The following is a 28000-nucleotide window of genomic DNA, read 5'->3' on the forward strand; positions in this document are numbered from 1 at the left end:
TGTTCTGTTGTTGTTATTATTATTATTGTTATGGAAATAATTATCTCAATGGACACTCAAAATAAAATAAAATTGTAACTTCAGGCTTAGGAACTTGCAGATTGCTGGAGACTGCAAACGGTCTGAGAAAATATCACTGCTTTTGGTCCTATTATTCTGCTTCATATTAATCCCCTTTACCTCCTGTTGAAGACAGAATGGTGGAGTGATGGGGCTCCAGACTGACATGGTGTAGCTTGGTATTTTATCTGTCACTTTGCAACTGTCTTTTTTAAACCTATACCTATAAACTTTTTTTCACTTAAAGATATTGGACATCATTGAACTAATGTGACGGCTGTACCTTGCTGGGCAGCTGAACTCCACCACAACCACTCTCTTACTGCCCTTCCTCTTCTACATCCTCCCCATAAATGGCACAGGGGAACAGGGAATGGAGTTTGCAGTCAGTCCATGATGCTTCACCTCTGCTGTTCCTTCACGGTCACTCTGTACCCCTGCTCCACATGGGGTCCCTCCCACAGGATGCCATCCTTCCTGAAATGAGCCTGTGGGGGCTTCCCACAGGCAGCAGCTCTTCAGGAACTGCTCCCATGTGGCTCCGTACTACAGGGTCCATTAATCAGAAGCAAACCGCTCCAGCACAAGTCCCCCATGGGTGGCAGTTCCCCCCAGACCTCTGCAGGGGCTCCTTTCCACAGGTTGCAGCTCTGGCCCAGGGCCTGCTCCTGCGTGGGCCACAGCCTCCTCCAGGCCACCTCCACCTGCTCCACCGGGAGCTGCAGCATGGAGATCTCCTCCATGTGAGACTTATAGGCTGCAGGGGGACAGCCTGTTCCACCAGGGGCCTCTCCACAGGCCACAGGGGAACTTCTGCTCCAGTACCTGGAGCACCTGTTGCCCTCCTTCTGCACTGACCTTGGTGTCCTCAGGGCTGATTATCACTCCTCAATCTGCCAGCTACTGTAGAGCAGCATTTTTTGTTTGTTTGTTTGTTTGTTTGTTTTTATCCTTTCTTAAATAGTACATCACAGAGGACCAAACAACATCGCTTTTTGGCTCAGCTCTGGGCAGTGGTGGGTCCCTTTGGAGCTGGATGGAACTGAACACTTACCTAACATGGGGCAGCTTCTGGATTCTTCTCACAGAGTCCACCCCTGTAGCCCACCACTACCAAAACCTTGCCATGTAAACCCAGTACAAATATGCATAACAGAGTCTGTATTTAATATGAGTTTACAGTGTGTAAAGTTTCATGTAGCATGAAAACCTGGGCCTATGCAAACTTTATGAACCATTAAAATGGGCCTTTGTGAACCCCATGAAATTCATCAAGACAAAGTGCAAGGTCCCGCATCAGGGCAAGGGCAATCCTAAGCACGAATATAGGCTGAGTGGAGAATGGTTTGAGAGCAGTTCTGAGAAAGTCTTGGGAGTGGTGGTTGACAAGAAGCTGAACACAAGCTGGCAATGCTCACTTGCAGCCCAGCAAGATGACCATAACCTGGGCTGCATCAGAAAAAGTGTTGGCCAGCAAGTTGAGGGAGGTGATTCTGCCCCTGTACTCTGCTCTTCTGAGATACTACCTGGAATACTGCTTTCATCTCTGTGGCCCTTAGCACAAGAAGGACATGGAATTATTAGAATGAATCCAGAAGCGGGCCACAAAGATGGCCAAGTGTGTCATGACTTCCTTTGAGTCTTTGGGCAAAAGAACCAATATCTGTACCTAACATCTTAATTTACTGCTAATTCTATCTAATCTCGGTGTTGTAAAGAAAAATTGATTAATTATGAGATAATGAGATACTGCAAAAGCATCATACATGAGTATTAACTTTATATTTGTCATATCAATATTAAGACACTAAATCTAATTTGCAAAATTGGTTGAAAGTATACCAGGTAAAATCAATATACATCTGTAAATATAAACAATTACTGTAAACAAAGGGTATTTCCAGAACTTTTTTCCTTGTTTTTGTGGAATAACAATATAAAATCCTTTTCCAGATCACTATGTTTAATGACTCTTTCACTTAAGAAAAAATGCCCAGCATTAGTAACTTATTGTCAAACTAATTATTTATATTTGTTTACACTGAACTGAATTTGCCATCTGTTGTCCCAACTACATATGTAGTCTGAAGGCTTTTGAATTTGTTGAATGGCCCCTACTGTTTGATAAGGTTTCAATTTTAATACTAATTTGAATGTTTTCTTCTATAAATGTTTTTCAAGCTCTCTGCTAAGTATTCTCTGTAAAGCTACATCTCTTGTTACCATAATTTTGTAATACCAACAGGTTGCATAGCAATGAACAATGAATCAAAGACTTCTAGGGATATAGAAAGGTGAGATCATTTTGGGTGACAACCTATTCCAACCCCTGCTCAGATCAGAGTCAGCTACAGCAGCTCGCCCAGTGTCATGTCCAGTTAGGTTTATCTTCAGGGATGAACTCCGCAACATCTCTGGTTAATCTCCTTTCAAGTTTTATCAAAAAGACTCCTGTTTGTTTGAAAAAAAAAAAAAAAAAAAAGAAAGAGTAATAAGAGAAATAAAAGAATGGGATATGAAAAATAAATTAAAAGAAAGCTAGATTGTGTACAGTAATTTTTAGTCCTAGGATGGACAGTTGAATTGGATCGTAGAAGAATTCTATGAAAAATTCTTGAAGAATTACATAATTTATTGTTAATAGATCAATTATTTGAACTACATCTTTAAGCATACTTTTGTAATGATACTTCAAAATACAGGAGTATGATGGTTTATTAAGGATGTTTTGTTACTTATGCTTACTGGGCAAAATAAGATAGGAAACATAAATAATTATTATCATTTTTATTTACAATACACACATTACAAAATAGATGTAACAATTAACTGACTTTACAGGCTTCATAGATAAGCCTAGTAAATATCAGTGGTCCAGACATTAAGTTTTGTGAGTTGCTGATGGACATAATAAGGTTTCAGAAAACCTGAATCTAGAAAGCATAATGCAAGGTTAATATATAACTATAAATAAATGCATACATGCATGAATAGATAATTAATAAAGTCATCTTCCTCCGCTCCCTTTCTCAAAAAAAAAAAAAAAAAAAAAAAAACACCTTACAGAAATCAATCATAGTGTATATTCTCTTTTACTAGCATATTACAGAGGCTCTTGAACTCACTTTTACCTATTATGCACAACTAATGCATTTGGGTTTTTAAATCACTTTTTTTTTCTCTGAATCATTACAGCTCAGTGTTTATATGGTCAATAGTTTTATTTGTTGCAATGAAATGCTAACCTGGTTTAAAACCTTATTGAACGATAAGCTCAGGCTGTAATTTCGCCTATACTGTTTGATCATTCTTTCAAAGACTTAAAACAAGGATTTAGATCTGGTAAACCCACAATATATTCAACAGAAAGAGACAGGCAGCTCTGAATATTTCCAGAGAGACATTCTTCAATATTTAGAGTGTACTGTAATGAATAAAACATTCTTCACTGATTAAGTTGAGACTTTATAAACCTAGCTTGAAAACCTAATTCACTGAAAATGCAATTTAGCATCACATTAAAAGAGCTAACCTTAAGTATCTACAAAGTTTGTGTCATATATGGGTGAAGTGCTAGTTCTGTTAGGTCTAGTCACAATAATAAAGTTCTTTTTATTAACATTTTCTCATTAAACGTTTGTATATCATTTGTGTTATGATAATGTCCTGATAAATCTGTGCTTAAATTAGTAGGACTCTAAAACATTAAGAGTATACATGGAAAAACTATTATTCAATCTGTCTGTATACACCTGCAGAGTCCTAATTAATTTAATAGGGACAGAATGTTTTCTAAGAACAACAGGTAATAGGAAAAGATCTGAATGAGCTTCCAAGTTCCTTTTTTTAGGAATAAGTAAAACAAACTTTCTTTGCTACTAACTATTTAGCTTTATAATAATGGTTAATGTTTTATCTCTTCCCTTTCAGTGCAAGGCAGGAAACATTAGATACACTACCAGAGAATTATTAAAAAAAAAAAAAAGAAAGTGAAAAACAATGCATCACAATGCATATCTTTCCCTAAACACAAGTTTTGTAATTTTTTATTGAAATATCTAAAAAAGACTGTGTCTCTCTGCATCTGTTCTCTGCCTTCTGTGGTAATCAGTCAGAGAAGAACAAAAAGAATAAATACCTCATACTGTAGAGGTTGTTTTAATTATGAAACTTTAGGAATATTCCAGTGATTTCCTTTTACTCATACAAGTATTAAGTCTTTTACTCTACTCTTCCAATGTATGGGAAATATCAATATGATGTTTTTTTTTTTGTTTGTTTGTTTGTTTTAAACTGAATATGCCATTTATTTCCTACATGCACAATACTCAAGTTTTAATGAAAAGGGAAACAGTCGAGGGAACAACACCTTTCTTTTCTGCAATACTATTTATGAACTACGCTTATCCAGTGTTGTATTTAAAAGCAATGTAATAGTTTTATGAATGGAAAAAAATGTGATTACTCACAAAATGTATTCAGAATAGATTCAATATTTCTTGAGAGAGATTCTCTACAAACAAGCTAGGTGACATCAATTTTTAATCAGTTTTGCAAATCAGCTTCTCCAGTAAATTCAGTGTTTTATTAACATCTTGATTGCTTTAGCTGATTGAAAATAACTAAATGAAATCATAGATAAATATTTGTTTATTTTTTTTCTTGCTGCTCTTTGTTTAGCATAGTCATGCTTTAAAAGTAGAACGTGCTTATGAATTTTTATCCCTTTTTTTTCTCATATTTAATTTTTCTGTTTCCACTTTTTAAAAATGTTTTCCAACATAGACAGACATGTTAATGATAAGTATTTAAATAATTCTTCCGTGTACATTGCTGATATTTTAAAAAGGAAGATGATTATGTTGGCAGTGAGTCTATAATCATTACCTCTGTCTCCTAGGTAAGTTAAAACTGCAAAACAGAATTCTATTTTTGTATTGTGTAGGAAAGACACATGTATTCTTTGCCACTAAGGTTCTGTCACAAAGACATCTTAAATGGGGCATTTTTATGAAGTGTGCAGTCTAAATCAGCTTTCCCATCAACTTTGCAGCCATTTGTAGTCAAAAGTAATGAGTGTCTCATCTCATAGGTTTCAAAGTAATGTATTAGAAAATCAAAGTAAGAGTGCAGTGAAAGAAAACTACATTGGACTTCAGAGAGTGGTATTGATACTTTTTTTCCTGCTGATGCAATTATGGTGAACAGCAAACACTAGTTTTGATGCTATTGGCTGTTGACAATTTAATTATTCTAAGGATTTTCTTAAAATGTTCCTTCAAAGTATTAATGTGCTACACAATACAAAGCTGAATTACTTATTAGTTACTGTTACTGTTACTGTTACTGTTACTATTATTATTTAACAGGGAATTATAAGTCAGTCTGGATAAGAGCAACGTTTGATTTCAGGAAGGGAAGGGAAGGGGGGAAGGGAAGGGAAGGGAAGGGAAGGGAAGGGAAGGGAAGGGAAGGGAAGGGAAGGGAAGGGAAGGGAAGGGAAGGGAAGGGAAGGGAAGGGAAGGGAAGGGAAGGGAAGGGAAGGGAAGGGAAGGGAAGGGAAGGGAAGGGAAGGGAAGGGAAGGGAAGGGAAGGGAAGGGAAGGGAAGGGAAGGGAAGGGAAGGGAAGGGAAGGGAAGGGAAGGGAAGGGAAGGGAAGGGAATTTACTCTTATTTTAGAGACCTTGCTGAAAATTTCTCCTCAAAAGTGAGAAAGTAATTAAAGGAATAGTATCAGAAGCTCGCAAATTTACTTAGTATTTATTTAGTAATTATTTTCACTTCAAAAGTGAAATATAATTATGGAATTATAGTTGTTTGAACTCAGAAGGAAATAGTATAATATTGTTGTTTTATTGAATGGTAGCTCCTGTGATGCATTCCTCTTGCCCTCAAGACATACAAATCTGCAGTGTATATTTCATAAAGCTTGCTCTTTTATCTAGGTCTACTTCTTCATCCACTGGAGCTTGTTGCATAACCTAACCATTTGTTGTCAGAATTCCTTCTTTCCAGACATGCATCCCATTAATGATAGTCTAGCTAAGCAAACTATTAAGTAGTGGAGCGTCATGTTTCACACTGTAAAAGTATGATAGCTTAATTCTTTAAGAAAAGAATAGTGCCTTTCACTGGAGTAAATGGGAATTCATTATTCCACCATTAGGAAAAAAAGAAATAAATATTGTAATGTTAATGAAAAATAGATATTTGTACTACAACCTGGACATGGTGAAAGAGTTTTATTAAACATACAAATGAACTAAAGGAACATAGATATTACAGTGATAAAATATGTTACGCTAGGGGCTCTACCTAATTTCATATCTGTTGTTGTGTTGTCACCTGTACCAGACATTCTAAAGAAAAGATCTGAGACCCTGAGTCAGCTGTTGTCTAGACACAAATTCAAAAGGATTCAATATATCTGCAGTTTGTCCCTTGATGACAAAGCTTTAGAGAAGACATTTCTTCTCTTCCCAGATTATTGGAGAAAGCCTCTTGAGTTCCCAGAAACTAGAGATAATAATGCTTAAATTGGTAAGAGAAAAACACTTACAATTTAATGTCTTATCCGCTATTTTTGTCTTTCAGTTATTCACTAAATATTTAAGGAGAGAGAAGAATTTGCTTTGATAATTGTTATTTCCTGATTAACTGCCTACTTTATCCAATTTGTAAATATAGATACTTTATATTATATAATATATATGTATGTATACTTTATATTATATAATATATATGTTAATATATATTATATATGTTTTTTATTGTATATGTTAAACCATAAGTTATTAAGTTTTAAATTTAAATTCTTTTAGCAAAGAAGGCCCACAGTACCTGAATTTTGCTTTAACTTAAAAACATCACTGCAATAAATATAGGCTTTTACTAGAGAGGAAGAAAGTCTGCTAATTAATGTTTCCTTAAAATAAAATCTACATTCATGAAGGCATTATTGTTGTTATGTTATGTAGATCCACCAGGGAGAGCAAGAGCTAAAAATATATATATTAAATAATAACAATAATTAAAAACTGCAATGTAACTCTTAATTTCAGACCATATTATAGATATAATCATAAAGGAAGTTTAAGTACACTGGTCACCTGTTTTAACATTCAAGTTTGTTTTTCTCATTATTTTAAAAATTCAGTGAAATATGCCTTCTCTTTGTCCAGGCTGAATGGTTTCATCTCTCGGCTTTTCCTCAGTGAAGAGATATTCCAGTCCTTTATTCATTTTCCTGGACTTTTTTTAAACTCTTTCCAGCATATCCCATGTGTCTGTTGTATTGGGGGTGCAGAAGTGGACACAGTACTCCAGAATTGGGCTCACCAGTGCTGAGTAGAAGAGATGAATCACCTCCCTTGACCTGTTGGCAACACTTTGCCTAGTGCAGCCCAGGATAGTGTCAGCCTTCTTATAGCCATCAATATTACTATTGCTATATTACTATATTACCACTATGAAAAAGAAACTGTAAAAACACAGTTTGCTTCACACAACAGTTTTCTTTAAAGTACTATGCTTTAGGTGAAACCATGTTTAGTAAGGATTATTTATCTATTTTTACATCAGGCATTAGGAGTATGCCTTTTTATTTAAAACCTACCTGTCAATTGTCCCTCATTGTGAAAGATGTCCCTCTTTTAGATTCAAACCTGATGTTACACCAAATTTATTATTTAAAATTACTTATTTCAAAAATGCTGAATCAGTAAATTGAAGTGATTCAAAACATTTTGCTGCATCTGCATAGGGAACGGTAGGGACTATGATGGTTGGTATTAGTGCTGGAACACATTTACTGCCAATCCTCTTCTTTATTTAGCTGACAGCAAAAAAACATTCCCACTGAAGATATGTAGAGGGAAAAATGTTTTCAGTTTTGGTTTTATTTTTTATTTATTTTTATTTGTTTATTCGTTTTCAGTAAAGTATAAGGAGAGAATGAGAAGTTAACACCACCGCCTTTAATATTAAAAATAAATACTTGATTGCATGCTGTGGGTCATTGTCCATCATCTTCCCCATATCTTGACTTTGGAGAATACAAACAAACAAACCAATAAAAACAAACAAACAAACAAACAAAACCACCACCACCACCACCAAAAAAAAAAAATAAAAAAAAATCAGGCCTGCTTGTGTTTTAATTTTGAAAAAAATAAAAAATAAAAATCTATGTGTTCCTTCTCTATGAAATCACATGTAATTTTATTAATGTTTTCTTCTCTGAGAAATGAATATGAGCTTGACCAGATGATCATACTGCCAACAAAAACATTCAGAAACCATGTGTTATAATTTTCAAGTCACTATTTTCCTTTTAAAAAAAAACCAAACAACTAGTTTAAAGAGACAAAATTCAGTCCCTTTCATATAAATTTTGATATATATAATTTTTTGATTGGATAAATGTTTGTAAGCATGAAAAAAAAATCAAATGGGAGAAGTTGCATTTATAGAAATATATTTAAAAATATTGAAGTCTAATTGTAAATAAAGATTGCTGAACAAAACAACAACAAAACAAACAAACAAACAAACAAAAAACACAGAGACTTCATCTACTGTGGTGGTTTTAAATTGCTAGGCAGCTGAACTCCACCACAACCACTATTTCAGAAGAGGAGGGGGAAGAAGAAAAAAAATAAGGAAAAAAAAAAAAAAAGAACAATTCAGAGGTTGAGATAAGGATAATTTAATTAAAGGAAAAAGTAATTATTATAATTATTAAGGGAAAAATAATTATTAAGGGAAAATTAAATAATTTAACTAAAGGAAAAGGAGAGAGGGAAAAAACAACTAACAAGCAAGCAAAAACAAACAAACAAAAAAGCCTTGTGGAAGCACAGAGAGAGAGGAAAGAAATTATTTTCCAATTCCCACCAATGAGCAATGCTTGACCACATTCCTGAAACCATTTTGGGGAGGATAGACGTTTTCATAATGAGAGCCCACCCCTCCCCTTTTTCCATCACCCTTCCCTTTTTCCATCTTTTATTTCTGCATGTGACATCATATGGTATGGAATATCCCTTTGATTGGTTTAGGTCAGCTGCCCTAGTGATGTTCCCTCTCCATCTCTTACCCACCCCAGCCTGCTGGCTCTGGTTTAGAGGGAGTCCTGATGCTGTGCCAGTATTGCTCAGCAGTAGACAGAACACTGTTGTGGTACCAATGCTGTTCTAGCTACAAGTGAGCACAGTACTGTACGGGTTGCTGCATGGAAAATTAATTCCATCTCAGGCAGACCCAACACATCTACATATTTAATATAAATGAAGTAATGGAATTAATAAAGTGAAAAGCTAAACTATCAGAAAAAGAAAACAAGGCAGAATTTTGCAGGCAGAAAATCCAGCAAAGGGTAGGAGGTAAGCAGTTCAGTGAAATATAAGATCACCTTACATGGTCAACTTATATTACAGACAGAAAGAGATCACATACTTATACAAAATGCAGAAAGTTAGCTACACAGATACGTAAATAGACATGAATGATATATTTCAAATATGAAAATGTGTGATGTGTCAAATTCATATTTGATATTTCCTTCTTTGTGTTTTTCTTTGTGTTCAAGTCTGAAAATAGCCTTCTTATATTGTACATGACTTTGAAGATCATATTCTTTCTTTTTTTTTTCTTTTTTTTTTTTTTTTCCTTTTATTTTCATGATTGTCTGTCTCTCTCAGTGCTCAAAAACTGAAAAGACGGTAGTGATGAAAATACATTTTATGAAGCCCACAGCATATTGTATTTTGAATTAAATATTTTTATTATTTTTTTCATTTTGTTTAAGATGCAGGTGTAGTATCATTGCAGTATCTTATACCTGTAGCAGCTTGACCATTTTTAATAGCAGCAGTAAGATTAATGTGGTTGCTTAATAGCCTAATTAGTTATAAACTTGGTTTCTCAGGTGTCTGAAAAGTCCTTGAGGCTTATGAAGAAGAAAAGTTTATTCTTTCTGTAACATGAACTAGAAATATTTAATTTCTATTAAAAGTTAAAAACCAAACAAACAAACAAAAAAAAACACAAACAAAAAAAACACAAACTTTTCTATATCTATAAAAAAAAAAAGAATAAAAAATACAAATAAAAGATCTTCGATTTATTTATTTATTTATTTATTTGACATTTTTCTTTCTGTGGAGTATTTAAGGTGCTGCTGTAACACATAAAACGTCCTTCTCTGGAAGTTTTTCAGTCTTTCTTATAAGGAGTCGACAGTGAGATATCTGAGGGCTAATATTTTTAATATGCAATATCCATCAATATATGCTTCTATTTCTTTTTATTGTTAAGCAGTCATTCTCTGCAACATAGCATGATTTATTGCCCCGAAAATTCAAAAACATCACTAAGTTTAATTAAAAAAGTAACAAATCATGAACTAAAGTATGAGGACTGGTAAGTAAAGATTTTCTTTGTCTCCCAGAGGAAGAAAAATTGTCTAACGTGCTATCGCATAATAACATATGCATAATTGTTTCACACAATGATCTTTTATTATATGGAATTTGCTTACTAAACAGGATCTCCAAAGGATTCATTGCAGTGAATAGTGTTTTTTTGTGTTCACTATGCATACATAAATATATATATATATGCATACATTTAGTAGAGTCCAGGTTATACATGCCTTATTTAATTTTACATTATGATGGGTTTGAGTATTTTCAGAACTGAAAAAAATAAAAAATTTTTTACTCTTTCAGTTTCTCTCTAAGTGCACATCAGACTGTTCTTCACTTCTGTGTGCAGTCCTCAAAATCTCAAAAGCAGTTTTTAGAACTGTCCGTCATATGAGGCAATTTCTTATGCCCTGCAACCTTCACATTTTTGCAATGCTTTTCCCTTCTCTCCCTACAAGAAGTTCTTCCTTTCATAGTAAATTTATAGATCTTTTGTGGCCTTCCTGTGCTTTGCAGAAGGAAAAAACAAGAAACTTAGCAAGAAAGGAAAAAAAAAAAAAGCTATTAGACTCAGTTCAGTTGCCCACAGAAAGCTATCTACCATCATTTAAAATGCTCAGAGGTATTTAACTTCCACTCCAGAAGGGAGTGGTTAAAATTATCTTTCATCTACATGGAAGACTTACATGGTTTTATTGCAAGGATTTATTCTGTAAATCTTAGGAATATGTTAATGATCAGAATCAGAAAAAAAGCAAGTCTTCCAAGTCATCAGTTATATAAGTTTACTGCTAGCCATATGTAGATTATTAACAAAAGTTCTAAAATTGATTCTTCAAAATGATATACTGCTAATATGATTCTTGAATGTTTAAAGGAATGATCTGCCAGCAAACATACTTAAATAGGTTGGTTTTCCATAGACTTACAAAGTTGAGTACATTCCCTTTTTCTTGCAGAAGATCACAGAAGATCGCAGAAGATCACAGAATCACAGAATTTTCTAGATGACTCCAAAAAATCCAATGATCAAATTTGTTCATTGAAAAATACTTAATAAAATTATTAGAGACATGTCCATGTCCATGTCGAGACATGTAAGCATAGATATTTCTGATGGCTGGTTCAGTCTCTATAGTCTTTTTCTAATTTTCTAAACACATGTCATCTCAAACTCAGCAGTGACTTTTTGTCAAGCTGTTCATTCACTGTGCTGAATAGGCATGACTTGATACCCTTTTGACTAACATCATGTCTCACTGCAGCATCACAAAACCTTCTCTTATATCTACAGCTACCTAGTGGGCAACAGTTTAACTTGAAATTATCCAGATTAATTTTCTGAAGAAAATTAATTTTCTGTGTATATTATGTAGTATTTCTGTTCTAATAATAATAAAAAAAAATGTGTTTATACATGTTTCAAGCTGTCAATATAACTCTGTCCCTGTGTGAAATTAGTAATTAATTAGGTTTTCTGACAGGATCTAGATCAATAGAAAGTAGCCATGAAAATACTTCCTCAAATCTAGGTGTACTACAGTACCACCCCACCTCACCCTATTTTTTATTTTTTGTTAACCACACAGCAGGAACTACATCTGAGACTTGTAAAAGCTTTACAAAACTAGATCAACTTTGGGCAATGTATCATATTAACATAAAAAATACATTGTTTTAAGTGAACAAAAATAACAAGATTAAATTTCACATGGAAAAACTTCGGATGTTTATTATTCTAAGTAAAAAAGTCTTTCTAGAAAATCATGGAAAGATAAACACTGGTCTTTGTCATTAAAATGATTTGTCTTTTGTGGGTTATCATTATAACCCAAGTGGTTTTCACAGAATCACAGAATCACAGAATTTCTAGGTTGGAAGAGACCTCAAGATCATCGAGTCCAACCTCTGACCTAACACTAACAGTCCCCACTAAACCATATCCCTAAGCTCTACATCTAAACGTCTTTTGAAGACTTCCAGGGATGGTGACTCCACCACCTCCCTGGGCAGCCCGTTCCAGTGCCTAACAACCCTTTCAGTAAAGAAATTCTTCCTAACATCTAACCTAAAACTCCCCTGGCGTAACTTTAGCCCATTCCCCCTCGTCCTGTCACCAGGCACATAGGAGAACAGGCCAACCCCCACCTCGCTACAGCCTCCTTTAATGTACTTATACAGAGCAATAAGGTCACCCCTGAGCCTCCTCTTCTCTAGGCTGAACAAGCCCAGCTCCTTCAGCCGCTCCTCATAGGACTTGCTCTCCAGGCCCCTCACCAGCTTCGTCGCCCTTCTTTGGACCCGCTCAAGCACCTCGATGTCCTTCTTGTAGCGAGGGGCCCAAAACTGAACACAGTACTCGAGGTGTGGCCTCACCAGAGCCGAGTACAGGGGGACGATCACCTCCCTAGCCCTGCTGGTCACAGTGTTTCTGATACAAGCCAGGATGCCGTTGGCCTTCTTGGCCACCAGAGCACACTGCTGGCTCATATTCAGCCGACTGTCCACCATCACTCCCAGGTCCTTCTCTGCCTGGCAGCTCTCCAACCATTCCTCTCCCAGCCTGTAGTTCTTTTCAATCAGGTAAACTAATGTCATCTAAAAGGGTTCAAATAAGCATGTACTGTACACTCAAGATGTGAGTCATAAACAAAAGAAACTCTATTGGATTCAGTCTGGGTAAATATTACCATTTTATGAGATAATACAAATAATTATTTTTGTTAGGTATGATTGTCTTTGCAAGATTATTCAGACAAATATAGTAATCATGACATATTACGCATCATTTTTTATACAATTTGGAATTTATTATATTAAAATTATATTTTGTCGTGGTTTAACCCGGCCGGCAGCTAAACACCACGCAGCCGTTCGCTCACCCTCCCCCCTCCCTCTCTGGGACGGGGGAGAGAAATGGAAAGTGAAGCCCGTGAGTTGAGATAAAGACAGTTTAATAAGACAGGAAAATAATAATAACAAAATAATAATAACAATAATAACAATAATAATAATATGGTGATAATAGGGAAAATAATAATAATATGTACAAACAAGTGATGCACAATGCAATTGCTCACCACTCGCTGACTGATGCCCAGCCTAACCCCGAGCAGTCCGGCCCCCTCCCCCCAGCTAGCCACCCCTATATATTGTTTAGCATGACGTCAGATGGTATGGAATACCCCTTTGGCTAGTTTGGGTCACCTGTCCTGGGTCTGTCCCCTCCCAGCTCTTACTGCACCCCCAGCCTGCCCGTTGGCAGGACAGAGCAAAAGGCTAAGATGTCCTTGGCTTAGTATAAGCACTGCTCTGCAACAATTAAAGCATCGGGGTGTTATCAGCACTCTTCTCATCCTAAGCCAAAACACAGCATTCCACCAGCTACTAGGAAGAAAATTAATTCTGTGCTAACTGAAACCAGGACATCTATCCACCCCTTATTCCATACCATTTATGTCATGCTCAGGTTACACTCTTTTCCATACATTCTAATTAGTCACCTATAGTAATCATGGTAGTGATAACATACAGTATAATATACTATTTAACATGGTACAATTCAGTTCATGGGCTATTCTCACCCAGTATTAAATCTCCTTGAGGTACACACCGGACCTCTCCGTTCTTTTGCATCACCCACCAAGTGTATCCAGGTCCCTGAGCGAAAACAATTCCACGAATAGGTTTGCCTTTTCCTGAGGCAGGAGTAGCCCAGACTGTTTTACCCAGCATATTTTTTACATGCACTACAGGAACTTTATCCCCATCTACAGTACGTAACAGGTTTGATTGGGCAGGTCCAGCTCGGTTGGTAGATCCCCTAGTATTGACTAACCAGGTGGCCTTTGCCAAATGCGTATCCCAGTTTTTGAACGTCCCAGCGCCCATTGCTTTCAAGGTAGTCTTTAACAGGCCATTGTATCGTTCAACTTTCCCGGAGGCTGGTGCATGATAGGGGATGTGATACACCCATTCAATACCATGTTCTTTGGCCCAAGTGTCTATAAGGTTGTTTCGGAAGTGAGTCCCATTGTCTGATTCTATTCTTTCTGGGGTGCCATGTCGCCATAGGACTTGCTTTTCAAGGCCCAGGATGGTGTTCCGGGCGGTGGCATGAGGCACAGGATATGTTTCCAGCCATCCGGTGGTTGCTTCCACCATTGTAAGTACGTGGCGCTTGCCATTGCGAGTTTGAGGGAGTGTGATGTAATCAATCTGCCAGGCCTCTCCATATTTATATTTCAGCCATCGTCCTCCATACCAAAGAGGCTTTGACCGTTTGGCTTGCTTGATTGCAGCACATGTTTCACAGTCATGAATAACCTGTGCTATAGCGTCCATGGTCAAGTCCACCCCTCGATCACGAGCCCATCTGTATGTTGCGTCTCTACCTTGATGGCCTGAGGTGTCATGGGCCCATCGGGCTATAAATAATTCACCTTTATGCTGCCAATCCAAGTCCACCTGAGCTACTTCAATCTTAGCAGCCTGATCCACCTGCTGGTTGTTTTGATGTTCTTCAGTAGCCCGATTCTTGGGCACATGAGCATCTACGTGGCGTACTTTCACAGCCAGGTTCTCTACCCGAGCAGCAATATCTTGCCACAATACAGCAGCCCAGATGGGTTTGCCCCTACGCTGCCAGTTGTTTTGCTTCCATTGCTGTAACCATCCCCACAGGGCATTTGCTACCATCCATGAATCGGTGTAGAGATAGAGAACTGGCCATTTTTCTCGTTCAGCAATGTCTAAAGCCAGCTGAATGGCTTTCACTTCTGCAAACTGACTCGATTCACCTTCTCCCTCAGCAGCTTCTGCAACTCGTCGCGTAGGACTCCATACAGCAGCCTTCCATCTCCGATGCTTCCCCACAATACGACAGGACCCATCAGTGAACAGGGCATATTTCTTTTCATTCTCTGGCAACTGGTTGTACAGTGGGGCTTCTTCAGCACGACCCACCTCCTCCTCTGATGATATCCCAAAGTATTTGCCTTCTGGCCAGTCCATGATCACTTCCAATATTCCTGGGCGACTGGGGTTTCCTATTCGAGCCCGCTGAGTAATCAGTGCAACCCACTTGCTCCATGTAGCATCAGTTGCATGATGCGTAGAGGGGACCCTTCCCTTGAACATCCAGCCTAGTACCGGCAATCGGGGTGCTAGGAGGAGCTGCGCTTCAGTACCGACCACCTCCGAAGCAGATCGAACTCCTTCATATGCTGCCAATATCTCCTTTTCAGTTGGAGTATAGCGGGCCTCAGATCCTCTGTATCCCCGACTCCAAAACCCCAGGGGCCGACCTCGAGTTTCCCCAGGTTCTTTCTGCCAGAGGCTCCAGGTGGGGCCGTTCTCCCCGGCTGCAGTGTAGAGCACATTCTTTACATCTGGTCCTGTTCGAACTGGCCCAAGGGCTACTGCATGGACTATTTCCTGCTTGATTTGTTCAAAGGCTTGTCGTTGTTCAGGGCCCCACTCAAACTCATTCTTCTTATGGGTTACTTGGTAGAGTGGGTTTACAATCAGACTGTAATTTGGGATGTGCATTCTCCAAAACCCCACAACACCTAGGAAAGTCTGTGTTTCTTTTTTGTTAGTTGGTGGAGACATAGCTGTTATTTTGTTGATCACATCCATTGGGATTTGACGACGTCCATCTTGCCATTTTATTCCTAAAAACTGGATCTCTCGTGCAGGTCCTTTGACTTTATTTTGTTTTATGGCAAAACTGGCTTTCAGAAGGATTTGGACTATTTTCTTCCCTTTCTCGAAAACTTCCTCTGCTGTGTCACCCCACACAATAATGTCATCGATGTACTGCAGGTGTTCAGGAGCTTCCCCCTGCTCTAGCGCAGACTGGATCAGCCCATGGCAAATGGTAGGGCTGTGTTTCCACCCCTGGGGCAGCCGATTCCAAGTATATTGGACTCCCCTCCAAGTGAAGGCAAATTGTGGCCTGCACTCTGCTGCTAGAGGGATGGAGAAAAATGCATTAGCGATATCAATTGTGGCGTACCACTTGGCTGCCTTCGATTCAAGTTCATACTGAAGTTCCAGCATGTCCGGCACTGCAGCACTCAGTGGTGGCGTGACTTCGTTCAGGCCGCGATAGTCCACTGTTAGTCTCCACTCGCCATTAGACTTTCTCACTGGCCATATGGGACTATTGAAAGGTGAATGGGTCTTGCTGATCACTCCTTGGCTCTCCAATTGACGAATTCGCTTATGGATGGGGATCAGGGAGTCTCGGTTAGTGCGATATTGCCGCCGGTGCACAGTTGTGGTAGCGATTGGCACTTGCTGTTCTTCGACCCTCAGCAACCCCACAACAGAGGGGTCCTCTGAGAGACCAGGCAAGGTAGATAATTGTTTAATGCCCTCTGTCTCTAAGGCAGCTATACCAAAAGCCCACCGGAACCCTTTTGGGTCCTTGCAATATCCTCTTCTAAGATAGTCTATGCCAAGGATACATGGAGCATCCGGGCCAGTCACAATGCGGTGCTTTTCCCACTCATTCCCAGTCAGACTCACCTCAGCCTCCAATACAGTCAACTGCTGAGATCCCCCTGTCACTCCACAAATATAGATGGGCTCTGGTCCTTTATAGCTCGATGGCATTATAGTACATTGTGCACCGGTGTCTACTAAAGCCTTATACTTCTGTGCGCGTGATGTGCCAGGCCATCGAATCCACACAGTCCAATAAACTCGATTGTCCCTTTCCTCCCCCTGGCTGGAGGCAGGGCCCCCCTAATCCTGGTCAGAATCTTCTTCGTTTCTGTGTTTGAAGGACTGTCTGCTGGAAGTTGGAGCAGCAAACTTTTCGGAGAATCCCTTTTTCCTGATTGTTTTCTTTTGCAACTCACGTACCCGTGCCTCTAGGGTCGCGGTAGATTTTCCATCCCATTTTCTCATGTCCTCTCCATGGTCTCGTAAGTAAAACCACAGGGTGGCACGGGGTGAGTACCCACCATATCGTCTTCCTTGTGTGGGTGAACGCCTACCCCTGACAGCTGAGACACTGCTTTGTACAGGTGCGGAGGAGAATAATCTCTCTTCAAGTTGGTGAAACTTTTCAGAAAGTGTTTTCTCCCAGGTGTTCTCTTTTGGTCGGTGGACACTGGTTGGTTCAGGTGGGGAGGACAATAGATTCTCTTCAAGTTGGTGAACCTTTTCAGAAAGTTTCTCCACAGCTGAGACGCAGGCCTGTAAGGAAGAGGAGAGACTTTCTTCGTACTGCCGGAGTTGTTTAGCCGCTTCATCCACTGTGGGTTCCTCATCCTCTTTCCAGGCCATTATTGCCAATGAGCTGGCATATGATGATGGTGCACTCCGTACAAACTTCCGCCACATGGGTCGTGTACACTTGACTTCATCTGGATCTTTGGATGTTTGTCTCTGGTCTGGATCCTCATAAATCACTTCCCGTACGGCTAATTCCCTCAGGTACTGGATTCCCTTCTCCATAGTGGTCCACTTGCCTGGTAGACATAAAAGTTCTTCCTTGAAGGGATACCTTTCCCTCACAGCTGAGAGGAGACGCCTCCAGAGGCTGGTGGATTGTGCTCCATCTGCAATTGCTTTGTCAATGCCGGCGTCTCGAGCAATCCCAGCCGCTTGGCTTCCCTGCCGTCTAATTCCACACAATTGGCTCCAGAGTCCCAGCACCGGAGCAGCCAGGTGACAAGCTGCTCACCTATACAGCGACCAAAATCTTTTCGCACATCTCGTAGCTCGCGCTCGTTTAGGCTTCGGGTAGTTACTGTTGATTTTTCGACATCCTCATCTTCCTCCTCCTGAATCCTTGATGGCCCAGCGTCGTCGTCATCTTCGTCATCTCTATACCTAGTTTTGGCAGAAGCCTTACCTGGGTTGGCAGAAGACTCTCTGCGTTCTAAACGACCTGAATCTCTATACCATTTTTTCACCTTCTCTACAGGGGCAGCTTGCACTGCTACTGCTCGTTTCTCTGACTTTGTTACAGAGTCTGCTACAGGGGTTGGAATACCCTCTGCAGGGTCAACTTGCACTGCTACAGCTCGTTTCTCTGACACGGCCACAGGAGCTGGAGCGGCTGCAGGAGCTGGAGCTGGAGCTGGAGCAGTTGCAGGAGCTGGGACTGGAGCAGCAGTAGGAGCTGGAGCTGGAGCGGCTGCAGGAGCTGGAGCTGGAGCGGCTGCAGGAGCTGGAGCTGGAGCGGCTGCAGGAGCTGGGGCTGGAGCGGCTGCAGGAGCTGGAGCTGGAGCGGCTGCAGGAGCTGGAGCTGGAGCGGCTGCAGGAGCTGGAGCGGCTGCAGGAGCTGGGACTGGAGCGGCTGCAGGAGCTGGAGCTGGAGCGGCTGCAGGAACTGGAGCGGCTGCAGGAACTGGGACTGGAGCGGCTGCAGGAGCTGGGACTGGAGCGGCTGCAGGAACTGGAGCTGGAGCGGCTGCAGGAACTGGAGCTGGAGCGGCTGCAGGAGCTGGGACTGGAGCGGCTGCAGGAGCTGGAGTGGCTGCAGGAGCCGGAGCGGCTGCAGGAGCTGGGACTGGAGCGGCTGCAGGAGCTGGAGCGGCTGCAGGAGCTGGGACTGGAGCGGCTGCAGGAGCTGGAACTGGAGCGGCTGCAGGAGCTGGGACTGGAGCGGCTACAGGAGCTGGAGCGGCTGCAGGAACCGGATCTGGAGTGGCTGCAGGAGCTGGGGCTGGAGCTGGAGCAGAGTCCACCGTAGGGGTCACAGTGGCCGTTGGATCTGTCACAGGGCTTGGAGTGGCCGCAGGGTCTGTCACTAAGTTGATAGCAGTATCAATGGCAGCTCGATAGGCATGAGCCAGGCCCCAGCACGTTACAATGATTTGTGTTACTTTGGAACTGCCAGAATCATGACACCTTTTTTTCAAGCATTCTGCCAGTTTTTGAGGATTTTGCCATTGTTCAGGGGTGAATTTCCAACACACTGGGGGTGCCAACTGCTCTAGATGCCTGCCCATATCCGCCCATACTCCCTGCCACCCACAACTATCCTGCCTCCGGGCAGATATCCGGATGAGCTTCCCAAGTAGTTGTTTAACCATAAGCAGAATCTGAAGTGCATTCATGAGGCAGAACAACAAGACTATGGTACTCTGAGTATTCCAGAAATATTCAATATCTTGGAGAGCTATTGTGACAAGCTCAGGGGATAAGAGAGTGGTGAAGGAGGAAGGCAGAGTGACCCAGGAGGATACAGGGGGGGTGAAGGAGAAAGGGAGAGTAAGCAAGTAAGGAAAAATATCCTCCCCTTTCCCCTCCACAGATTGACTCCCTAATGAAAAAAAACAATAGGTATAATTGCTAATAGTTTCCAAGATACAGTTTCCAAAGTACAGAGTCGACGATGTTACTGAATACAAATAACAAGTTAGAGTCATGACCACGTATTTCATCGTCTCATAAGCCATTGCTACAACACACAGCACCATAATGATCTGAAACCAGGGCCCGGAGAGGATAAACAACACGACAGAGAGCAAATACGGAAAATAATGTACTATAATACTCAATTTGGAAAACAGGCGCAGCAGAGTTGAGATTAAAGCAATCAGCATTATGACAAGTGACTATTAAGCAGGTCTAATCCTTACACCAATTTTAGTTTAACACACTCTGGTCAGATCTGCCGTTATCTCAACCTTTCGAGCCCCACGTTGGGCGCCAAAAAGACTGTCGTGGTTTAACCCGGCCGGCAGCTAAACACCACGCAGCCGTTCGCTCACCCTCCCCCCTCCCTCTCTGGGACGGGGGAGAGAAATGGAAAGTGAAGCCCGTGAGTTGAGATAAAGACAGTTTAATAAGACAGGAAAATAATAATAACAAAATAATAATAACAATAATAACAATAATAATAATATGGTGATAATAGGGAAAATAATAATAATATGTACAAACAAGTGATGCACAATGCAATTGCTCACCACTCGCTGACTGATGCCCAGCCTAACCCCGAGCAGTCCGGCCCCCTCCCCCCAGCTAGCCACCCCTATATATTGTTTAGCATGACGTCAGATGGTATGGAATACCCCTTTGGCTAGTTTGGGTCACCTGTCCTGGGTCTGTCCCCTCCCAGCTCTTACTGCACCCCCAGCCTGCCCGTTGGCAGGACAGAGCAAAAGGCTAAGATGTCCTTGGCTTAGTATAAGCACTGCTCTGCAACAATTAAAGCATCGGGGTGTTATCAGCACTCTTCTCATCCTAAGCCAAAACACAGCATTCCACCAGCTACTAGGAAGAAAATTAATTCTGTGCTAACTGAAACCAGGACATCTATGATCATCATAGAATTTGTCTCAAAGTGCCTTAGATATGAAAAATGTGAGTCTTGTGAAAAAAAATAAATTAAATATGTATATGTATATTTTGCCATGCAAAACTGGTTTTTGTATCTAAGCATTTCATTTACCTTTAGCTCTGCTTTCTGTATATGAGATATAAAATAATCTTATTTTTTATCTTCCATATAATCGTAACTGGATAGCATTAACATCTTCTAATTTTGAGATCGTATAAAAGAATCTATATTTCTATAACACATGTTCTGATGGCAGTGCCAAAAATAACTCACAGAGATGCAAGCAGAGTGGTCTGTATATTCTTATACACTGTCTTAATAAAACTATCTATTTTTTTCAAATGCAACCATTTCATTGAGTATCCATGTCATTCATTATATTTTACCATTATTCAGAGGGATTGTGCTGCTTCATTGCCATACCTGATGTGTATATTGACAAACTCTCTTGACACACAGTGAGTATAGTTCGACTTGCTCTGGTACAGACTCTAAATTGAAATATAGATTTATCATATCAAATAACCTACTAGTAGTGAATGTTCATTACAAGAGGATTGTACAGAAAAAACAAAGGAACTGAAGGTCAATTATTTCAAAACACTAACCAAGAATATGGTTAGCTTGCCATCACTGTGTATGATGTTACAAAGTTCATATATGTTCAGTTGCAAAGTTTAAGTCTTCCTTTTGAATGTCTTTCTCAGGAGATAAAGAAAGGTCCTTCAGCAGTACAGAGTTTCCAAGAAAGGTCAAGAATTTACCTTATTTCATAGAATCATAGAATCCCACAGACCCATAAGGATCATCGAGTCCAAATCCTGGCACCGCACAGGTCTACCCAAAAGTTCAGACCATGTGACTAAGTGCACAGTCCAATCTCTTCTTAAATTCAGACAGGCTCAGTGCAGTGACCACTTCCCTGGGGAGCCTGTTCCAGTGTGCAACCACCCTCTCAGTGAAGAATCTCTTCCTGATGTCAAGCCCAAACTTCCCCTGCCTCAGCTTAACACCATTCCCGCAGGTCCTATCACTGGTATTTACAGAGAATAGGTCGCCTGCCCCTCCACTCCCTCTTGCAAGGAACTTGTAGACCACGATGAGGTCCGCCCTGAGCCTCCTCTTTTCCAGGCTGAACTGGCCCAGTGACCTCAGCCGCTCCTCATACGTCTTCCCCTCTAGGCCCTTCACCATCTTCATCACCCTCCTCTGGACACTCTCCAACAGTTTAATGTCCTTGTACTGTGGTGCCCAGAAATGCACACAGTACTCAAGGTGAGGCTGCACCAGTGCAGAGTGGTGCAGTGGTCTCCTCCCTCGACCAACTAGTAATGCCATACTTGATGCACCCCAGGATACGGTTGGCTCTCCTGGCTACTGGCTCATATTCACACTGCTGCTCACATTCAGCTTGCTGTCAACCACAACCCCCAGATCCCTCTCTGCGGGGCTGTTCTCCAGCGTCTCGTCACCCAGTCTGTACGGATAGCCAGGGTTGCCTCTTCCCAGGTGCAGGACCTGGCACATGCTTTTGTTAAACTTCATGCTGTTGGTGATCGCCCAGCTCTCCAGTCTGTCCAGATATCTCTGCAAGGCCTTTCCACCCTCAGCAGAGTCCACAACTCCTCCAAGTTTTGTGTCATCAGCAAATTTGCTCAGAACACCTTCTAGTCCTATATCAAAATCATTTATAAAAACATTGAAGAGGACTGGCCCTAAAATGGAGCCTTGAGGGACTCCGCTAGTGACCATCAGCCAGCCTAATGTAGCCCCATTTACCACAACCCTTTGAGCCCTGCCCATCAGCCAATTGCTCACCCATCGTATGATGTTTTTGTTAAGATGTACGCTGGACATTTAGTCCAGTAGGATACTATTGAAAACCATGTCAAAAGCCTTGCTGAAGTCCAAAAAGATCACATCAGCTGGTTTCCCTTGATCTACTGCACAGCTGATCTTATCATAAAAGGAAATTGATTTTTTTAGGTAGGACCTACCCCTCATGAACCCATGTTGTCTGGCACCAATGACCATATTGTCCCCCAGATGCGCTCCAATAACTTCAAGAATTATCTCCATAATTTTACCAAGCATTGATATGAGACTGACAGGCCTGTAATTGCTAGGGTTTTCTTTCTTACCCTTGAAAATTGGCACAACTTTTGCCAGCTTCCAGACTACTGAGACCTCTCCAGATTCCCAAGATCATTGAAAAATGATTGAGAGAGGTCCCGCAATGCTGTCAGCCAGCTCTTTTAGCACCCTGAGATGAATCCCATACAGACCCATGGTCCATGGACCCAAGGTCTATGGATCCAGGTGGAGCAGCAAATCCGCACATGTTCAGCGTCAGTTGGGAGTTTATCATTCCCACTGTCATGGTCCTCCAGCTCAGGGCACCCTGGGTCCCGAAAGCCCATAGTCAGTGTTGAAGACAGAGGTGAAGAAAGCATTAAACGTCACTGCTTTGCCTATGGCATTGTCTGAGAGACAAACAATGACATGGTCTCCTCTGAGAGGAGATCTTCACCATCAAATAGCAGACCTATGTTTTCTCTGGTCCTCCTTTTCCTGTTCACACATCTAAAAAAACTTTTTTATTGTATCCCACAGACTTGGCCAGCTTCAACTTTAGTTAGGCTTTGGCCACACAAATTTTCTCCCTACAAACATGAACAGCATTCCTGTATTCCTTCCTTGCCGTCTGACCCTCCTTCCAGCAGCCGTATACTTTCTTTTTTCGCATAAGCTCCAGTAGAAGATCCCTGGTCAGCCAGGTCGGCCTTCTGCCCCGCCTGCCTGACTTCCGATATTTTGGAATCACCTGATCTTGTGCTTTTAGGAGGCAGTGCTTAAAGACTGACCAGCACTGATGGATGCCAATGCCTTCAAAAGCAGTTTCCCAGGGGACCTTGCTGACTAGTTCCCTGAGCAGCCTGAAATCTGCTTTTGCCATATCCAGGGCTGAAGTTTTGGTGGAAGTTTTCCTTCTGTTGCCATAAATTCTAAACTCAACCACTATGACCGAGACAGCCACCAATTACCACGTCTCCCACAAGACCCTTTCTGTTCTCCAGCAACAGATCAAGGAGGGCACCTTTCCTAGTTGTCTCCCTTAGCACCTGCACCAAGTTATCATCTAGGTGCTTTATGAACCTCCTGAATTTGCTTGTGTCAGCCATGTGGTGATCCCAGTTGATGTCTGGCAAGTTGAAATCCCCCATAAGGAAAAGGGGAGTTGATCTTGAGACATCTTGTAGTTCTGCAAAGAATAATTCATCAACATTGTCGTCCTGGCAGGGTGGTCTATAATAGACTCCCACTATGTCATCCCCCTTATTTGTTCATCCCTTAACCCTTACCCAGAGGTTCTCAACTTTGCCATCGCCAACTTGAAGTTCCACACAGTCCATCTCATGCATCACCACCCCTTTCTTCCAAATAGCTGAGCACAGCTCAGGTTTGTTTGTTTGTTTGTTTAAACCAGTTTTGAATCTACCTGTTTTTTCAAAAGCTACCTGTATGTTAAGGAAAAATTACCTACAGAAAGGGAGATAGAAGTCCAGTTCTTTTCTGTGCGTGACTAGATTAAAAACCATATTTCAATTTTCCACTTAAGTGCCCCAACCATTCTGTAAACTAGTAAGTCTATTAAGATGGTTCCACTTTGCAGAATATAATTCAAGAATCATTGAGTCATGCAAGGAAAATATAAAAAGGAGCACAGTTTTGTGGATTTAGTAGTAATAGACCTTATGAAGAGAATCCTGAACTCAAATGTCAGCTCACAGGGTAGTTTCTGTTTCAACTAGCAGAATTTACATGTAAAAGCCATGGGTTTTGTAACACGTTTATGTTAGCTATGCCAATCCCTAGAATGGCTATACTCCTTCCATTAGCTGCAACAGAATTGACAGTTACCTTACCTATTCTATCATATAATGTATTTTCATGACAACTGCTGAATATCCTCAAAGAGAAGAAAGCACAGAAGCCATTATTTCCAGCATTTTGTTGAATCTTGTAACTAGTGGTTTATCTCATAATTTTAATAAAATTACTATTTATACATACATATGTACACATACATCTCTATATAAGTACACTTTTATATAATATATAATATAATAAAAATATAATATAATATATAATATAAATAGTCACTTTTCAAGAGTTGTTTTATGCTTTATTTTACAAGGCATTTTTGTAGACCTCAGCCAAGTCATGGAACTCCCAAGCTCTTACCAGTTCTGCAAAGCTCCATTGTATGCAGAAACACATCTTGAAGAAACTAAAGATCTTCTAGCCAAAATATCAGCTAAGTATTTTTTTTTTTTATGCTTAAGTCAGGCAGCACTTCACAGAAGACCATCAGACATGCAATTTTGAATATATGCACCTGTGTTCAGCAAAAATCTAAATTCATGTCTAAAAGCTCTGCAGCATCTAAAAACCATGGTTTGGGATATTATTTTATATCAAGCTGAGCTTATTACTAGTCCTGCTCTGTGTATAAAATGTATATATTGTTTCATGATTACAGTTTATCCATAGTCAAACATGAATGCATATGCTGTACTGTTGCAATATAATAAGTTTCAGAATGTGCCCAAGATATTGAGAAAATAGATTTAATTAATTTATTATGTGGGAATTAAATTGAAGAAACCAAAAGAAACTGACATCAAAAGACATATCTACAGAGCATACCTTCCCTTTAAAATACTTAACAGCTGCTACTGAAAGTAAAAACTACTCCCCCAAAACCTCTTAATTTTACATCATTTCATTGTATTGAGTGTTCGTACAAGCAACACCACCACTAAATAACTGAAATTCACTGCTAACATTTAAGTGTATTAGTACCATTAAGCTAACCAAACAATTAAAATGTGTTTTGTACATTAAAAAAAATAAATAAATTACAAATGCAGTTAGCTCGTGCTGTTTCCATGAATTCTTTATGTAGCAGAGCAGAGAGCTGCAGGAGGTTTACGCAACTTTAGACAAGAAAAGATCATGAAAGATTTATGAAGGCATTTTTGTTTGTTTGATTGATTGATTTTTTAATTTTACTTATTTATTTATTTATTTATTTTGTGGTGGGACTGTAGAGTATTATGCTGAGGAATTAGGCCAGATTGAGCAAAGAACTGAAATTGTATAGCAAATTATATAACAACCTTGAAGACTATATTTTGTTATGCCAGATTTCAAACTCACCTTTTATATGGAGTACTTTAGCAGAATCTCTTAGATGTATTAAAATTTTATATAAAATGTATATAATATGTTTAAAAATCTAGAAATTGATTTCTACTAATTTCATATGTAACATATCTAAACATATGCACATATCAAGTGCAACTAGGCCTCCTAAAGGAATATGTTCCATAAAATATTCCTTTATGCTAATGTAGGACTGAGAAGGTAATACAGTCTCCTAATTGCTGCATGTGAAATAAATTTTACTGCTACCTACTGCCTAGTTTCCCCATGCTGCCAGGTGATTGATGCTTTTAGACAAGTGTTTCAGTACCTCATTCTTAACATCTGCTGTGATGATGGTGAAATCATCTAATAAGTGATATATAAATCCCAGAGAAGTGTGATTTCTGGGATTTCAGGCAGGGAGAAGGAAAAATAACTTGAAGATGGTTATTATACAGAAAAAAAGAAAAAAAAAAAAGGGGGGGAAGGAGGAGGGGAGCTAGAAAGGTTACTTGCACAAAATTCACATGGAAATTACAGGTCTTAAATCTTTACTTTGATTCTTAAAAGCAGATGTAAAGAGCTGCTTAATCATAGATATTAATCAACCAAATATATATTAATTAGTCAATTAATTAATAAATCAGTGCAATCAATCAGCTTTTGATCCTAAAGTTTTCTAGTCATTTCAAGATGTGTTTTTACACAACAGCAAATATGTATCCCTATCCCTAACATGAGATCTAAACAGTAGGTCTTCTGGTAGGCTATGTTTATATGCCATAACTGAGGACCTATTTAGTCTCTGTTCCCTCTGTGTGAAATAATGATCACAGAGCAGGGTGGCCTTGCCCAGGCTGTTTACAGAATGTTCAGCTTCCAAACCATGACTGAACTTCTTCTGGGAGTGTGTTAACCAATGTGGGACAAAATATGCTGAGGAACCTGTGGCTTGCCTTTATGTTTCACTGAGACTGATGTAGCCTGAGAATTGCAATCCAGTGAATTTCCTATTCTTAAAGATTGTAAACAGAACTTCAAATGCTACTGTCTATAAAGAACAGTAGTCTACCTTAAGAGTGAATATCTTCCTTTAAAAATGTGACCTTTGAGATGTAAGAACTGCTGCACCTTTCTATTCATTATCCAGTATCTTGGAGATATCTATTGCTTGAGCTAATTCGTCCTCATACTTCCCTTTATCTAGGAGAGCAGTTTAAGGCTAACTGTAGCTTAAAGGTAAGAATACTCATCCAAAATGTCAGAATTCTAAATGAGTTTTCTTTCTAGTATCTGCTCCTGCAACAGTTTTACATGAAACAGACCTTGCACGTGTTGCACTAGGATCTGGGATTCATTCTGTCATACTTCTCCACAGGCTCAGTTTTTTTTTTTTTTGTTTGTTTGTTTGCTTCTTTGTTTGTTTGTTTTCATGTATTAAAAACATTTTGTGGGATTAGGGATAAATACAAATATATATTATTAATAAAAAGATTTAGAGGGGGAAAAAAAGAATATATACTTCCTCATAAATTGAACTTTTCTTTTTTTTTTAGCTCTTAATATAGGGTTAAAATTTGTTATCAAATGAAATATTTATCTCTTATTTTTCATTTTCTTTTATGGGTAACAAATCTGAATAATAATAATAATAATAACAATAATAACAATAATAACAAAGTGTAAATAAAAAAAAAAGATTCAAAAAGCTGCAGAATGAAATACTTTGACCTTTTGTAATATTTGGAATTTATTATACAAATATGGTGATGAAATTGACCAACAAAGGTTAAATATGTTATTGCCGATTAATCAGTATATTTTTCCTGAAAGTTACTTGGGAGAAAAAAGTCTTGTCCCTGTCAGGTTAGAATCTATGTTTTGCGCTTGCTGTACTGATGAACTGATGGTTAATTCATACACACATAAAACCAAACCAAAACCACAAAACAAACATATTTTTGTTATGTTAGTTAGTTTTAATGCATATCAG

Source organism: Anas acuta, chromosome 1, assembly GCF_963932015.1.
Source record: "Anas acuta chromosome 1, bAnaAcu1.1, whole genome shotgun sequence".
NCBI lineage: Eukaryota > Metazoa > Chordata > Aves > Anseriformes > Anatidae > Anas > Anas acuta.